Below are 16,804 nucleotides of genomic sequence, written 5' to 3'. Positions count from 1 at the left end.
GTACTATCTTGATAGACAAAAATATTTCATAACTTCTGATCAGTTGTTCAGTTCTTGTGAGGATAAGAAAAAAGGGCAACTTGTGCCATAACTATTTCAAAACAGTTGTCCCAAGCTGTTACGTTTTGTTTTACTCACCACAACAAAACAATCCCAGACAGGATCAAGGCTCACTCTACCAGGGCCTTGGCTTTATCTGTGTCGTTTTGGAAAGGGTTGGGTTTTAGACGTGTCCTAGAGGCAACAACTTGGCCCCTGTGCACACTTTTACAAAACACTATAAACTAGACTCCTCCTCTAGGTCTAGGACAGGTTTTGCTAGGACCAGTCTCTTGGGGGTCCTGGATTTTCATCCATCCTCCTCTCAATCAGTTTAAGCTATGGTACATTACCCATATATATGTACGGATATTGCAATAGTGATCAAATGAAAAAATACTAGTTATGTAAGTAAACTTATAACAGTAGATGTTCAAATGATCACTGTAGCAGTAGCTGCACCTTTACTCTATCCCTCTTACTTTGTGTGTTTTTATGCCAAGGTATGGAATTTTTATTGTTATATTCTTAGCATTGTCCTCTCTGGGCTTTGTCTTTCTCTCTCTCTTCATGAATGCTGTGAAGGACTTCACACCCAAACCTGACTTTGTCTGCTCAGCTCAAGCTGATTAATGGTCTCTCTGTGTAGAAGATGCCCTGAAAGCTTTGGAAGTCAGCTGGCTGTTATATCCTTAAAAGGATACAACCCATATAGCTATGGTTACTGCAGCAATGATGTTAGGTTTGCTTAAACCATTAAATCACTTTACTTTTCCTTTAAGAGGTACAACCCTTTGGTTTCTGAATTTCTGTAGCAATTGATAACCTCTATAGCTGGTTGGCTGCACTGTCAAAGGAGTTAACCATTTTTCAGTGTTTTGAAATGGCCCTTTTTAGCAGTTTCTGTATTTGAAGGAAGACAAGGAAACTGGTTGAGGTGTGTTTACTATTAAAAGTTGGAAAGTTAATTTACCGTCGTTCAGATGGATGAGGGTACAGGTGCAAAATTTGAAAATCCTGACTTGAAATTGTCACTCCAGAATGTCGAGGCACAGCTTGCATTCATGGTTTTGAGCATCGCTGTTTACAATGGATCTTCCTACAGTGGTGGGGATGGGGAGGATTACCCTTTTCCTCACTGTTGTGTAATCTTGGCGTTGGAATATATAATTAGCAGGGGCTGTTGGGGGGGGGGCTGCAGGGTGGCTTGCCCCCTCTGCAAAACGTGTGTAGGACATCTCAAGATGTCAAGGTAAGTTGGGTAATGTCAAAGTTGACATTGTCAACATTACTGCGTTCAGTGGTGTGAGGACTCGCTGGATGTCATTTTCGCACATTCAGTTCAAGTAAGTCATTACTCGAAGAGATTTGCAGAATTTTGCTAGTAAACTGTTGAGGTGACCCCTCTGACTTACCACCTTGGAGTACATCCTGGGGAGAAGTTGCTTGACTCAGTCAAATATTGATAATAATAGACTTCTGAACTCCTGTGTAGCCCTCCAGCCTCATATGGGATTAGAAAGTCTTTAATGAGGAGGGTTCAACAGGGCTAATGTGAGGGGCTAAATATCTAGCACTTGTTTACCTAGTAGAGTTTTGAATGACTGGTTTGGGACCACAACCGTAGGGTGCCTTTGCCAACCTATTGTTGATCTGTCTTCAGCACACAGTGCTTCCTTGTCCCCAAACAGATGCATGTCTGTCGCTTTCTCAGTCACATCTGTTTCAAGCAAGCACTGATTCCTTGTCCCACAGTACCAGCTACATGTCTGTAACTGACCCTTCTTATTGAGATACTTCATAAGATCTTTCTAGTGGGAAAACAGAGCATGGAGCTTCCTTACTCTGACTATTTTGAAGAGTTAGAAGGTCTTGTTAGCATCGACTCTTGGCTAGGGCCATAAGTCTAGACCCTCTCCGGTACCCCTGAAAATGACTGCTGCTTATGAGGAGATTCATAGTCCTCTAAAGTTTAGCTTAAATTGACCTTGAGCCCTTCTGCCCCTCACCAAGAAATGTGCAATAAAATTTCTGTGGAATAGGCATGAGGAGCTTTAGATTCTCTCTTATTGGAACCATACTTTAAGGATGTTACATTGAGCAAGCCTGAAGGCACCCTGGCCTTAAGTTATTTGATCCAACGTAGGCTTCATAGACTATACCACTTTGTACCAGGCAGTGTGTCAAAAGCTTTAAGAGGTCTGGCAAAAGATATTTAACAGCTTTTATTTCTGTTCTCCATTACCTACATTTGTCTGTATGTCCCACTTTTTGTATAAATTTTGTAAACCAGCATGTATGTAGCCCACTCTCTTGAGCTACTGATGTTCTTCGTGTTTCACTGTTGCAGTCATTACATTTGGGTAATCTGCTGGCAGGTTGCCCTCAGTCGGCCTGATTAACAAAGTCTTGGGTCCTGCGTCGGTTGCTGTCCCTTCTTTCATGATGTCAGGTCATCAGGGGTATAAAACATGCAGCTGATGTCATTACCTCAGTCTTTCTTGCCGTGCGGTGCCCGAAGCAGAAGCAGTTCGCAAGTGCCAGTCGGCTGACTCCTGAAATTTTCGTTTTCGAGTTTCAGAACTGAAGTCTTCAACTTAAAGCTAAGTACCCCATTGGGGAAACTTTTTCTTGCTCCTTACCGATGTCAGTAAAAGTTAATAATTGAGGCACTTGCTTTCCACAAGTAATGCAAAGATTTTCATCTGTACTGCATTTCTTGCCTAGGCCCTGACCACGACGTACCTTGCTGTCGGTTTTGTTGCTTTATTTAATCAGCGCACTATCTGTCATCTGTACATTTTTGCCTCTAAATATTTTGGTTCTCAATTTAATTATCCAGAAATGACGTCGGTTAGCCATCCGACTACCGGAATTTCGAAAAAACACAAAGATAAAGACAGAGACAGGCCATTGAGGTCCAAAACTGACTACCCTTCTCCTAAGCCAGTCGCCAGTTCGCCAGTACTCAGTGAGGCGCTTTCACAGCCCCTGATACCCGCTACTTCTGACTCGCAGGCCTCTACTGAGACCCATTCAGAGTCCGGCATGCCGCGAGATACTTCAACTGTGGAACCCGCTGATGTTCTTTGTGTTTCACTGTTGCAGTCATTACATTTGGGTAATCTGCTGGCAGGTTGCCCTCAGTCGGCCTGAATGACAAAGTCTTGGGTCCTGCGTCGGTTGCTGTCTCCTCTTCCATGACCGTCAGGTTATCAGGGGTATAAAACATGCAGCCGACGCCATTTTATTCAGTCTTTCTTGCCGCACGGTGCCCGAAGCAGAAGCAGTTTGCAAGTGCCAGTCGGCCGACTCCTGAAATTTTCGCATTCGAGTTTCAGAACCGAAGTCTTCAATTAAAGCTAAGTACCCTGTTGGGGAAACTTTTTCTTGCTCCTTACCGATGTCAGTAAACGTTAATAATTGCATTACTTGTGGGAAGCAAATACCTCATAAGGATTTTCATTTGTACTGTATTCCTTGCCTAGGCCGAGATCATAATGTGCCTTGCTGTCGGTTTTGTGCTAGATTTAACCAACGCATTATTAAGCGTCTGTATATTTTTGCTTCAAAATATTTTGGATCCAGATTTAATTACCCTGAAATGTCGGATAGCAATCCAACTACCAGAGTTCACAAAAAGCGCAAAGAAAAAGACAGAGACAGACTGTCGAGGTCCAAAGCCGACAAATCTTCCAAGCCAGTCACCGGTTCGCCGGTACTCAGTGATGCCCTTTCGCAGCCCCTGATACCCGCTACTTTTGAGTCGCAGGCCTCTAACGAGACCCATGTGGAGTCCGGTATGCCGCGAGATTCTCAGAGTATTGAACCCTCGGATGTGTCTCCCTCGGATGGGTCCAGAGCCGCTGAGTAGGCACCGGCTTCTGAGGGTGTTTTCAGGCCTCAACATTTTTATATAAAACCGACACCAGCTTCAAAAACAACTAAGTCTAAAAAACTGACACATGAGCCACGTGCTCAGGCCCCTATGCCTAAAAAACAGATTATCAAAATGGCTGAGGACTTAATTACCTTGATCAGGGGTTCCCAACCCCCCCCGCTAAGAGGCCTAGGCAAGACACTGATTATGAATCTTCAGATCAGGTTTCTATTTCTTCTGATTCCTCTTCTGATCAGGAATTTTCTATACCACCCTTTGAGGATTCAGATGCAGAAGAATCCATCCCATCTGCATCTCCTCCTGAGGATTATTCTTTTGGAGAAACCTTGCATACTTTAAGGGAACATTTTCATTGGGAGAGTTAAGATTTCTCTGAATCAAAAAAAAGAGGCTTAGGGATTTCCTTCTTCCTCAGCATAGGCCTTTGGCTATACCTCCTGTATTAGACATTGTTGATGTGTTTTCAGAATCTAGCATGGCTCCTGATTCCCTACCTCCAGCTCCTAGTAAGCCAGACAGATATTAGTGTTCCTGACTCCCACAAATTTCTATTCAAAAATCCTGCTGCTGATCCTGAATCTATCTCACAGGGTCCCAAAGGTGTAAAGGCCTCTACAGCCAAAAATCCTACCCTCTCTGATAGAGATTCCAAGGCACTGGATAGATGGGGAAAGAAGGTTTATACGTCTGCAACCTTGGCAATTAGGGCCTTAAACTGCCAGTTTCATATGCTTAAATATCAACAGCATGTTATGGGCCTATTGAAACAGAAAATTATGTTGATTTCTGATTGTGTGGAAAATAAACAATTACAGGAATTATTGCATGCAGCAGAACAGGTTGGAAAGCATACTTTGCAGTGTGGTTATGCTCTTAACATTGCTTTCTTCAGTGAGCTCATATCTTCTACCTTGTATATAGACCAATCTATTTCTTTCATTATGACTGTAATTACTTCATGAACATATATTTAATAATTTTCTTATTTCTCAGTGTTATATATTTTTTATAACCTATATACATCATTATAAAGGTACATTCCTACCCAATATACTTATGGTGAATATCAAACTCTTTCCCTTGGTAATAGTACTGTATTTTGCCTTGTTAAACTCAGTAGTCACAGTCTGTATAATTTTAGTTGTGTATAACTCAAGTTGTTGAAGAAAATCTTCAAGTATATGTATTTTAGATATTTTTTGGACTTTTGTTCTGTCTTGATTTATTTAGTTTAAAGTGGAGCTTATCTCCCCGGGCCTCTACTGAAAATGGACATGTATCCAGTTAGACTAGCCCGGTCAACAAATGTAAAATAAAAAATAAAAATGGATGTTCATCGTGTTACACTGCTGCAGTCATTACACTTGGGGTTATCCTGCCGTCAGGCGGTCCCTCAGTCGGCCCGAGTTCCAAAGTCTTGGTCCGGCGTCGGTTGCTGTCGCTTCTTCCCTGATGTCAGTGTGTCAGGGGTATATAAGATGCAGCCAATGCCATTTTCTTCAGTCTTTCTTGCCGCGCAGTGCCCGAAGCAAAAGCAGTTCGCAAGTGCCGGTCGGCCGACTCCTGAGATTTTCATTCCAAATCCAGAACCGAAGTCTTCTACAAAGCTAAGTACCCCGTTGGGGAAACTTTTTCTTGGCTCAGACCAATGTCAGTAAAAGTTAATTGTATTTCTTGTGGGAAGCAAATACCTCATAAGGATTTCCATTCTTATTGTATCCCATGCCTAGGCCCGGACCACAACGTCACTGGTTGTCGGTTTTGTGCTAGGTTTAACAAGCGCACTATTAAACGTCTGTTTGATTTTGCCTGACATTATTTTGGCAGAAAATTCAATTACACCATGCCGTTGGAACAACCGACGATTGGAATACACAAAAAGCGCAAAGACAAGGACAGGCATCCGAGGCCCAAAACTGACGAGACCTCTTCTAGGCCAGTCACCGGTTCTCCGGTTTTCAGCGAGGTGCCTATGCAGCCCCTGACGACCGCTTATTTAGAACCACAGGCCGCCTCTGACTCCCACGTGTAGATGGCTGGGCCTTCAGATTCACCAGATTTACGGCCTACCGAGACTAACCCTTCAGAGGGATCCGGAGTAGCTGAACAACCCGCAGCTTCAGAGGGTGTTTTCAGACCTACTCAGTTAACCATTAAATCTTCTGCTAAATCTAAAACCCCTTTAAAAATAAAGAAACCACAACAATCACCAGGACAGGCCTCCATGCCTAAGAAACAAATGCTCAAAATGGCCAAAGACCTAATTACTCTGATCAGGGGGTCCCACCCCCCTCCTGATAAAAGGTCTAGACAGGATGCAGAGTATGACTCATCCAACCAGGTGTCCATTTCTTCAGATTCATCCTCAGACCAAGGATACTCTTTACCCCCTTATGAGGATTCTGATGCTGAGGAATCTATTCCTTCAGCCTCTCCACCAGAGGACTACTCCTTTGGGGAAACCTTACATACCATGAGGGAGCATTTCCATTGGGAGGGCCAGGATTATTCGGAATCCAAGAAAAGGCTCGGATTTTCTTTTATTACCTCAACACAGACCCCTTGCTATTCCGCCAGTGTTAGATATTGTGGATGATGTGTATTCCGAATCCAGTTTAAATCCTGATTCTTTACCTCCTGCTCCAGTTAAGCCAGACAGATACTACAGAGTCCCTGACTCTCTCAAATTTCTTTATAAAAGCCCTGTTGCTGACCCTGAAACTATTTCCCAGGGTCCCAAAGGGGGTAAAGGCCTCTACAGCAAAAAATCCAGTTCCCTCTGACAGAGATTCCAGAGCATTAGACAGATGGGGGAAGAAAGTATATACATCTGCAACTTTAGCAATGAGGGCCTTAAATTGCCAGTTTCACATACTTAAAATATCAGCAATATTTGATGTCTCAGTTGAAACAAAAAATGCTTCCAAATTCAGATCTTCCAAACTATAAGGAAATGCAAGATTTACTGCATGCAGCTGAACAAGTGGGAAAACATACTTTGCAATGTGGTTTTGATTCATTAGAGGCCTCCTGTAGAGCAGCAGTTACAGGGTCTGTCATTAGAAGACATGCTTGGTTAAAAGAGCAGACTTTACCAGATCATGTTAAAGCAAAATTATTGGATGCACCTTTGCAGCAGGATGTTTTATTTGGAATTAAGAAGGAAGAGGTATTAAAGAAAATGGAGGATAAAGCAAAATCTATGCAAATGGTGAAAGATTTCTTACAGGTTCAGCCTCCTCGATTTAGCAGAAATTGGCTGACAAAGAATTGGTCCTTTCCAATTTCAGACAGACCTCAAAGGGGCAGATACAGAAGTCCAAGAGGCAGAGATCAACCACAAGGTACTTACAGACCTCGACAATGGGGTGCTTCAACCCAGAAAGAAGGGGAAGACATGCCTCAACCTTATAAAAAACAGTCCCAATGACTTCCCACTACAGCTGCCAAACACTTATCTCTTGGCAGCTCCCTTGAGGGGAAAACTAGCACTTTTCTGTCACAATTGGCATATGATCACCAGAGACAAATGGGTTCTCAATATTGTATCTCAAGGTTACAGGTTCCACTTTCACACTATGCCAAGGTTAAAAGGAATGCCAACTCTGCCACCAAATCAATGGGCAGAGGCTCAAAGACAAATTACAGCACTCATGGACATGAGAGCTATTCAAAAGGTACCAACACAGGAGCAACGACAAGGATTTTACTCAAGACTCTTTCTGGTTCACAGAAAAGACAAAGCCTGGAGGCCCATTCTGGATTTTTCTTCGCTAAATACCAAAATTCAAAATGTTGACACTACAGCAGCTTCTTCCCATGCTAGGCAAGAAAGCTTGGCTCGTAACTTTGGACCTCAAGGAGGCATACCTGCATGTCCCCATCAGACAAAATTGCAGAAGATACCTCAGATTCTTAGCAGGTTCAATACATTACCAATTCTCTGCACTGCCCTTTGGCTTATCTACTGCGCCCAGGGTCTTTACAAAATGCCTGGCACCAGTAATTGCATTTTGCAGACAAAAAGGAATTCAAATGTACCCATACTTGGATGACTGCCTTATTCAAACAGAGAGCAAAGACATTCTTCTAAAGCATCTGGCGTTTGTAAAAAGATTGCTAATTTTCCTAGGGTACACAGTAAACGAAAAGAAGTCAAAACTAGTGCCCTCACGAGATAATCTTCCTGGGTGCCAGCTTAAATACAACGGCCCAGATGACTTATCTCACGCCAGACAAGCAAGGACAACTGACTCAATATTTCCAGTTGATGGCAACAAAGACCCAACTCCCTGCAAGAAAAATTCTGCAGGCTTTGGGTTACATGGCATCTTGCATACTACTAATTCCATATGCCAGATGCATATGGGGAAACTACAATGGTACCTAAAGAGTGTCTGGTCTCAACACTATCACAGTTTGGAAACAGTAATACCACTAATTCCTTGCCTTCAACAGGAGTTTCGATGGTGGGCTCAAGCCTGTCACCTCAACAAGGGACAGCCTTTCACTCAACCCACAGCCAGGCAAACACTGACAACAGATGCTTCGGATTACGCCTGGGGAGCACACATGGCAGGAAATTGTATTCAGGGCAAGTGGCCTGCAGAACAAAGGCATCTTCACATCAATCAAAGAGAGATGCTAGCTGTACAAAATTCCCTTATAGCTTTCAAGGATCTTCTGCATCCAGGACAACTGTTACTATAGACAGACAACACCACAGTTATGTGGTACATAAACAAGTAAGGGGGCACTCATTCATATCCCCTCTGCAGACAAGCCATGACCTTGTGGAACACAGCTCTAACCTATCAAGTTCATCTGCAAGCACAATTCCTGCCAGGAGAGAAAAACACACTGGCAGACGACTTGAGCAGAAACATCATGGATCCGCACGAGTGGAAATTACATCCACAAATGTTCAGGATGATAACACAGAAATGGTGGAGCTCAGACATAGATCTGTTTGCATCCCCAATGAATTGCCAGCTACAGAAATTCTGCACAAGGACTTACCACTCACAAGCATGGAAAGTGGATGCCCTCTCATTCAGCTGGAAAAACCTACAAGTATACGCTTTCCCACCACTACCTCTCCTTTCAAAGGTAGTCATAAAAGTCGGACAAGAAAAGCCAAAGATGATCCTGATTGCCCCAGACTGGCCACGCCAGCATTGGTACCCAATCTTAAAGAACTTAGCACAAGGTCCACCATGGATTTTGCCTCAAATCCCACAACTTCTGACTCAGCAAAACAATCAGATACTTCACGGTCAGCTGAAGACTTTAAACCTGGCTGCATGGCAGATTCCTTAGTCAAGCAAGCAATGCTTCTCTTCAAAGCTGTTATGGATGTCATTCTGGAGGCCAGAAGGCCTAGCACCAGGAAAGCCTATTCGGATAAATGGAAGAGATTCTGTGCCTGGAACCAGGCTCACAGCCTTGACCCTCTTGTCACAAATATTCCTCAGATACTACAATACTTAACTGAGATGCTGGACAAAGGCCTCTCCTTTTCATCCATTAAGATCCATGCCTCTGCCATCTCTGCTCATTACAACACAGACCCACCAATCTTTTCTAATTCTTTGCTAAAACAGTACTTCAGAGGGGCTAAAAACATAAGACCGCCCCGTAGAGCACCAACTCCAACTTGGGACCTCAACTTCGTCTTGGAAAAATTTACTTTACCTCCTTTTGAGCCAGCTAACTCAGCAGACTTAAAATATGTCTCTTGGAAAACTGCTCTGCTCCTGGCAATAACCTCAGCACGAAGAGTTTCAGAATTACAGGCACTAATGGCAGTGGAACCTTTCATCATTTTCCACCAAGACAGCGTGTCTTTAAGAACAAACCCTACTTTTATGCCAAAGGGGTGATATCAAGTGTGGCTCTAAACCAAACTATTCACTTGCCAACTTTTTATCCAAATCCACAGAATAAAGGGGAGAGACTACTGCATTCCTTGGACATACACAGGCAGTTACGCTTCTACTTGGACAAAACAAAAGCTTTCAGGAAAACTGAGCAATTGTTTGTAGCATATGCTGCAGGAACACAGTCAAAAGCCATTTCAAAACAGACCATTTCAAAATGGATAGGGCACTGTATATGTTTCTGCTATACACACCATGGGAAAACTGTACCTAACAGCATTAGGTCTCATTCCACCAGGGCAACAGCCACTTCAACTGCCTACCTCAGAGGAAGTACCTACAAAGGGCATTTTGGAAGCAGCAACTTGGAGTTCTGTACATACCTTCACCAAGCATTACCATCTGCCTCTTTACTCTAAATCCAGAGCTGGCTTTGCCACTGCAGTGCTGCAGGGCCTTATAGCCACCCCTAATGCCTTATAGAACCAGCCACCCTAACTCAGCTTTGGGATTCTACCCAAATGTAATGACTGCAGCAGTGTAACACGATGAACATAGTACAGTTTTGTACCTACCATAAATGTAGATGTTCGAGTGTATACACTGCTGCAGTCTAGGTTACCCTCCCTCCTTCCCCTCTTACTTGCTGGTACGTACCTAAGCCTTCTACCCTTTGCTACCTATGGGGAGTATTTGCTGATAACTGAAAGTTTTTGATTGCTTTTCTTATGTATGTTTTATTAGCAATTTACATTCCCTACTTCTTTGGGGGCACCTGACATCTGGGGCAAGAATAACTGAAGAAAATGGCGTCGGCTGCATCTTATATACCCCTGGCGCACTGACGTCAGGGAAGAAGCAACAGCAACCGATGCCGGACCAAGACTTTGGAACTCGGGCCGACTGAGGGGACCGCCTGATGGCAGGATAACCCCAAGTGTAATGACTGCAGCAGTGTATACACTCTAACATCTACATTTATGGTAGGTACAAAGCTGTACGTTTTGATTCCTTGGAGGCCTCTTGCAGGGCCACAGTTACTGGATCTGTGATTAGAAGGCATGCCTGGCTCAAGGAGCAAAATCTGCCTGATCATGTTAAAGCTAAATTGTTGGATGCCCCTTTACAGCATGATACTCTGGTAATAAGGCAGGAGAGGTTTTAAAGAAAATGGAAGACAAAGCTAAATCTATGCAAACTGTAAAAGATTTCTTACAAGTGCAGCCACGCAGATTCAGTAGGTACTGGCCTACTAAAAATCGGTCCTTTCCTGTGTCCAACAGAGCCTCTCAAGGCAAATCCAGGTGCTGAAAAGGCTCCAGATACCAATCAAAGGGGTCTTACAGGTCAAAGCAATGGGGTGCCTCCACCTCCAAATCTGGAGGAAACAAAGCACAACTCTGCAGTAAGCAGTCTCAATGACTTCCCCTCTGCCATCACCAAGCACTTATCTTTTGGCAGCCCCCTTAGGGGGGAAAGTTAGCACTTCATGCTCAAAATTGGCAGTTAATTACCCAGGACAAGTGGGTATTAAACATAGTATCCCAGGGGTACACATTTCATTTCCATACTTTGCCAATTCCAAATGGTTGGCCAGACCTGCCACAAAATCAATGGGCAGACGCTCAGAAGCAAGTTATGTCCCTCATGGATATGGGGGCTATTCAACCAGTACCAGAACAGGAAAAAGGACAGGGTTTTTATTCGACTGTTCCTGGTACCCAGAAAAGACGATGCCTGGTGTCCAATACTGGACTTATCGATTTTGAACACATTCCTGGACATTCCAAAATTCAAAATGCTGACTTTACAACAGCTACTGCCCTTGCTGGGCAAGAACGCTCGGTTAGTGACTCTAGGCGTAAGAGGCATACCTGCATATCCCAATAAGGGAATCATGCAGAAGATACCTCCACTTCAAGGCAGGTTTTATGTATTACCAATTCTCTGCACTGCTCTTTGGCTTATCTACTGTGCCCAGGGTCTTTACAAAGTGCCTGGCACCAGTAATTGCATTCTGCAGACAAAGAAGCATACAAATCTATCCTTACTTGTACAATTGTCTCATTCAAGCAGAAAACAAGCACATTCTTCAACATCTGGCATTTGTAGAAAGGCTTCTAACATGCCTAGGGTACACAATAAACAAAAATAAATCACAACTGGTATCCTCTTAAAAAATTACATTCCTGGGTGCAAGCTTGAATACAGCTGCCCAGATGGCTTACCTTACGCCAGACAAAGGCAACTGACTGTATACTTTAAACAGATGGCAACAAAAACTCAGTTATCTGCAAGACAAATTCTGAAGGCTTTGGGGTTCATGGCATCCAGCATTCTACTAATTCCATATGCAAGACTGCATATGAGGAAACTTCAATAGTACCTAAAAAGTTTATGGAGTCAACATTCAGTCTGGAAACAATGACTGCACTCATTCCTTGCCTACAACAGGAGTTTCTTTGGGCAGAGACATGTCACCAAAACAAGGGACTGTCATTCACTCTACCCACTGCCACCCAAACCATAACTACAGACTCATCAGACTATGCTTGTGGGGCCCACCTGGCGGGGAGATTCATTCAGGGCATATGTAACCCAAACCAAATGCATCTACATGCTAGCTGTTCAGAATGCTCTGACAGCCTTCAATGACTTACTTCATCCAGGACAACTACTGATAAAGACCGACAACACCACGGTTATGTGGTACATAAAAAAGCAGGGAGGTGCACATTCCTACCACACTTGCAGACTAGCCATGGCATTGTGGGACACAGCCTTGACTTACCAAGTACATCTTCAAGCTCAATTCCTGCCAGGAAAACAAAATACTCTGGCAGACGACCTAAGCAGAAATCTTATAGACTCCGACCCTCACAAGTGGAAACTGGATCCACAAGTCTTCAGCATGATAACACAGAAATGGGAGAGCCCAGACATAGATCTGTTTGCCTCTCCCCAAAATTATCAACTGGGCAAATTCTGCACAAGGACTTAGACAAGCATGGAAAGTGGATGCCCTATCCTTCAGTTGGAAAAACCTATCAGTCTACGCCTTTCCTCCTCTGCTGCTTCTTCCCAGGGTCTTACTAAAGGCCAGACAGGAAAAACCAAAAATGATCCTAATTGCTCCAGACTGGCCTCGCCAGCATTGGTACCCATTTCTAAGGAATATGTCTCAACTCCCTCCTTGGTACTTGCCTCAAATTCCTCATCTACTGTCTCAGCAGAACAATCAAATTCTGCACACTCTGCTCCAAACTCTGAACCTGGCAGCATGGCTGATCATGTAGTTATTCAAACAACACCTCTCAGTAAATCTGTTATGGATGTCATTTTGGAAGCCAGAAGGCCTAGTACTAGAAAATCTTATGCTGATAAATGGAAGAGATTCTGTGCTTGGAACCAAGCACAAGGAACGGACTCAGCAAAACCAAATATCCCTCAGATTTTACAGTACTTGACTGAGATGCTTGACAAGGACCTATCCTTCTCTTCAATAAAATTCCATGCCTCTGCCATTTCGGCTCATTACAACATGGAGCCTCCTATCTTCTCTCATCCTCTGCTAAAGCAGTATCTTAGAGGGGCCACAAATGTAAGGCCTCCCAGAAGATCACCAACTCCTGCATGGGATCTCAATTTTGTGCTGGAAAAACTCACCCTGCCTCCTTTTGAACCAGCAGCTACTGCGGATATAAAGTTTTTATGTTGGAAAACAGCTTTCCATTTGGCAATCACTATAGCAAGAAGGGTTTCAGAACTACAGGCTCTCATGGCTGTGGAGCCTTTCATTACATTTCACCCAGACACGGTGTCCCTCAGGACCAATCCTTCCTTTATGCCTAAGGTGGTATCCAGTGTGGCTCTTAACCAAACTATTCACCTGCCAACATTTCATCCAAATCGGCAGAACAAGGGGGAGCAGATTCTGCATTCATTGGATGTACACAGACAACTAAGATTCTACTTAAACAGGACCAAATCTCTAAAAGTCTGAGCAACTACTGGTGGCATTTGCATCAGGATCAGAGGGGAAGGCTATGTCAAAGCAGACTATTTCTAAGTGGATAAGCCACTGCATTCGTTTCACTACTTGCATCATGGTAAACCTGTACCCAAGGGAATCGGGTCACATTCCACTAGAGCTGCCTCTACTTCAGCAGCCTTTCTCAGAGGAGTTCCAACCAAAGACATTCTAGAAGCTGCTACTTGGAGCTCTGTTCATACTTTCACAAAGCATTATCATTTGCCTCTCTTTTCTAAATCCAGGGCAGGCCTTATAACAGCTCCTAATGCTATTTAGTTCCAACCTCACATCCATAGCTTTGGGATTCTACCCAAATGTAATGACTGCAACAGTGAAACACAAAGAACATAGTACAGCTGTGTAAATGTTAGTGTGTATTCACTGTTGCAGTCCGGGTTACCCACCCACCATCCTCCTTTTCTATAACTTCTGTTTCCGTCACTATACTCTAAAGCCTTTGTGGTGTATTTGCTTTTAGATGAAGGTAAAGTTTATGTTGCTAAAAGTGCATTTTTATATATTGCTGTTTAGTTTTATTTATATATATATATATATATATATATATATATATATAATTTTTTTTTTTTTTTTTTTTTTTTTTTTTTTGCTCCCCATTTGGGGGGCACCTGACATTTGGGGCAAGAAAAACTGAATAAAATGGCGTCTGCTGCATGTTTTATACCCCTGACAACCTGACGTCATGGAAGAGGCGACAGCAACCGACGCAGGACCCAAGACTTTGTTATTCAGGCCGACTGAGGGCAACCTGCTAGCAGATTACCCAAATGTAATGACTGTAACAGTGAATACACTCTAAACAACTACATTTATGGTAAGTGTACACAACTGTACTATGTCTCTACCTTGGATGGGTCTGGAGCCACTGTGCAGGCACTGGCTTCTGAGGGTGTACTCAAGCCTCTACAGACTTGTATATCAAACCAACTCCATCTTCAATACTAAGGCCTAAATCTCAACCTATGTCAAAAAAAACAACTCCCAGGCCACATGTACAGGCCCATATGCCTAAAAAACAAATGATCAAAATGGCTGAAGATCTAATTACTCTAATCAGGGGTAGTCAAACCCACTCCTTCAAAGAGGTCTAGGCCTGAACTTGACTATGAATCTTTTGATCAGGATTCTGTTTCTTCTGACTCTTCTAATGACCTGGAGTTGTCCATACCTACTTATGAGGATTCTGATGCAGATGATTCCATTCCTTCTGCCACCCCCCCCCCCCCCGAGGATTTTTCTTTTGGTGAAACTTTACATACTTTAAGGGAGCATTTCTACTGGGAAAGTCAGGAATTTTCTGATTCAAAAAAGAGGCTTATGGATTTTCTTTTTACCACAGCATAGGCCTTTGGCTATACCTCCTGTACTAGACACTGTTGATGTTTTTTCGGAATACAGTATGGCCCCTGATTCCCTGCCTCCAGCTCCTTGTAAACCTGACAGATACTACAGGGTTCCTGAGTCACACAACTTCCTTTTCAAAAATCCTGTTGCAGATCATGAAACCATTTCTCAAGGACCTAAAGGCATTAAGGCTTCTACTGCTAAAAATCCTACCCCTTCAAATAGAGACTCCAGGGAGCTGGAATGATGGGGTTAAAATGTTTATACTTCTGCAACCTTGGCTATCAGGGCTTTAAAGTGCCAGTTTCATATGTTAAAATAACAGCATATTATTGGACTGCTTAAACAGAAAATGACACTGCGGAAAATATTTACAGGATTTATTGCATTCTGCTGAACAATTTGGAAAACATGCTTTGCAATCTGGTTTTGATTCATTAGAGGCCTCTTGCAGGGCTGCTGTTACTGGGTCTGTGCTTAGAAGGCATGCTTGGCTTGAGCAATCTCTGCCTGATCATATTAAAGCAAAATTGTTGGATGCTCCTTTAAATCAGGACCACCTGTTTGGCAATAAGGCTGAAGAATTTTTAAAAAAGATAGACTATAAGTCTAAATATATGCAAACTGTAAAATATTTCTTACAAGTGCAATCACCAAGATTTAGTGGGCACTGGCCTACCAAGAATTGGTCCTTTCCAGCTCCTGTCAAGCCAAATCCAGACACACTAAAAGCACCAGGTTTCAGTCCCAGGGGGCTCTCGGACCTAAGCAATGGGGGGGGGGCCTCCACTTCCAAATCTGGAAGTAACAGACACCCCCTATGGTATACAGTCTCAATGACTTTTCTTTAAAATTACCAAGCCCTTGCCTTTTAGCTGCCCTTTTTGGGGGAAAGATTGCTTTTCATGCAAAAAACTGGGAACTCATAACCCAGGACAAATGGGTTTTAAATAGTGTCCCAGGGATACAGATTTCATTTCCACATGTTGCCAACACTAAACGGGTGGTCACACCTGCCCCCAAGTCAGTGGGCAGAGGCTCAAAAACAAGTACTTTCCCTCTTAAACATGAGGGCTAGTCAACCGGTACCAGAAGAGGAAAAGAGACAAGGTTTCTATTCCAGGCTTTTCCTGGTACCCAGAAAAGACAAATCATGGCATCCAATTCTGGACCTGTCCACTCTAAACACCTTTCTGGACATTCCAAAATTCAAGATGCTGACTCTTCACCAGTTACTTCCTATGCTAGGCAAAGATGTCTGGTTGGCAACTCTAGATTTAAAAGAAGCTTACCTGCATGTCCCAATCAGGTAATCTTGCAGAAGATATCTACGCTTCAAAGCAGGCTACTTGCATTATCAGTTCTCTGCACTGCCCTTTGGCTTGTTTACTGCGCCCAGGGTATTCACAAAGTGCCTGGCTCCAGTAATTGCATTTTGCAGGCAAAGAAATATTCAAATATATCCATACCCGGACGATTGTCTAATTCAGGCAGAAAACCGGGCCATACTTCTAAATCATCTGGCGTTTGTAAAAAGGGTTCTAACTTGTCTAGGGTACACCATAAACGAAAAGAAATCACAACTGGTAC

Source organism: Protopterus annectens, chromosome 16.part0 (assembly GCF_019279795.1).
Source record: "Protopterus annectens isolate FY-2018-M chromosome 16.part0, PAN1.0, whole genome shotgun sequence".
NCBI lineage: Eukaryota > Metazoa > Chordata > Ceratodontiformes > Protopteridae > Protopterus > Protopterus annectens.
This window is presented reverse-complemented; position numbering follows the sequence as displayed.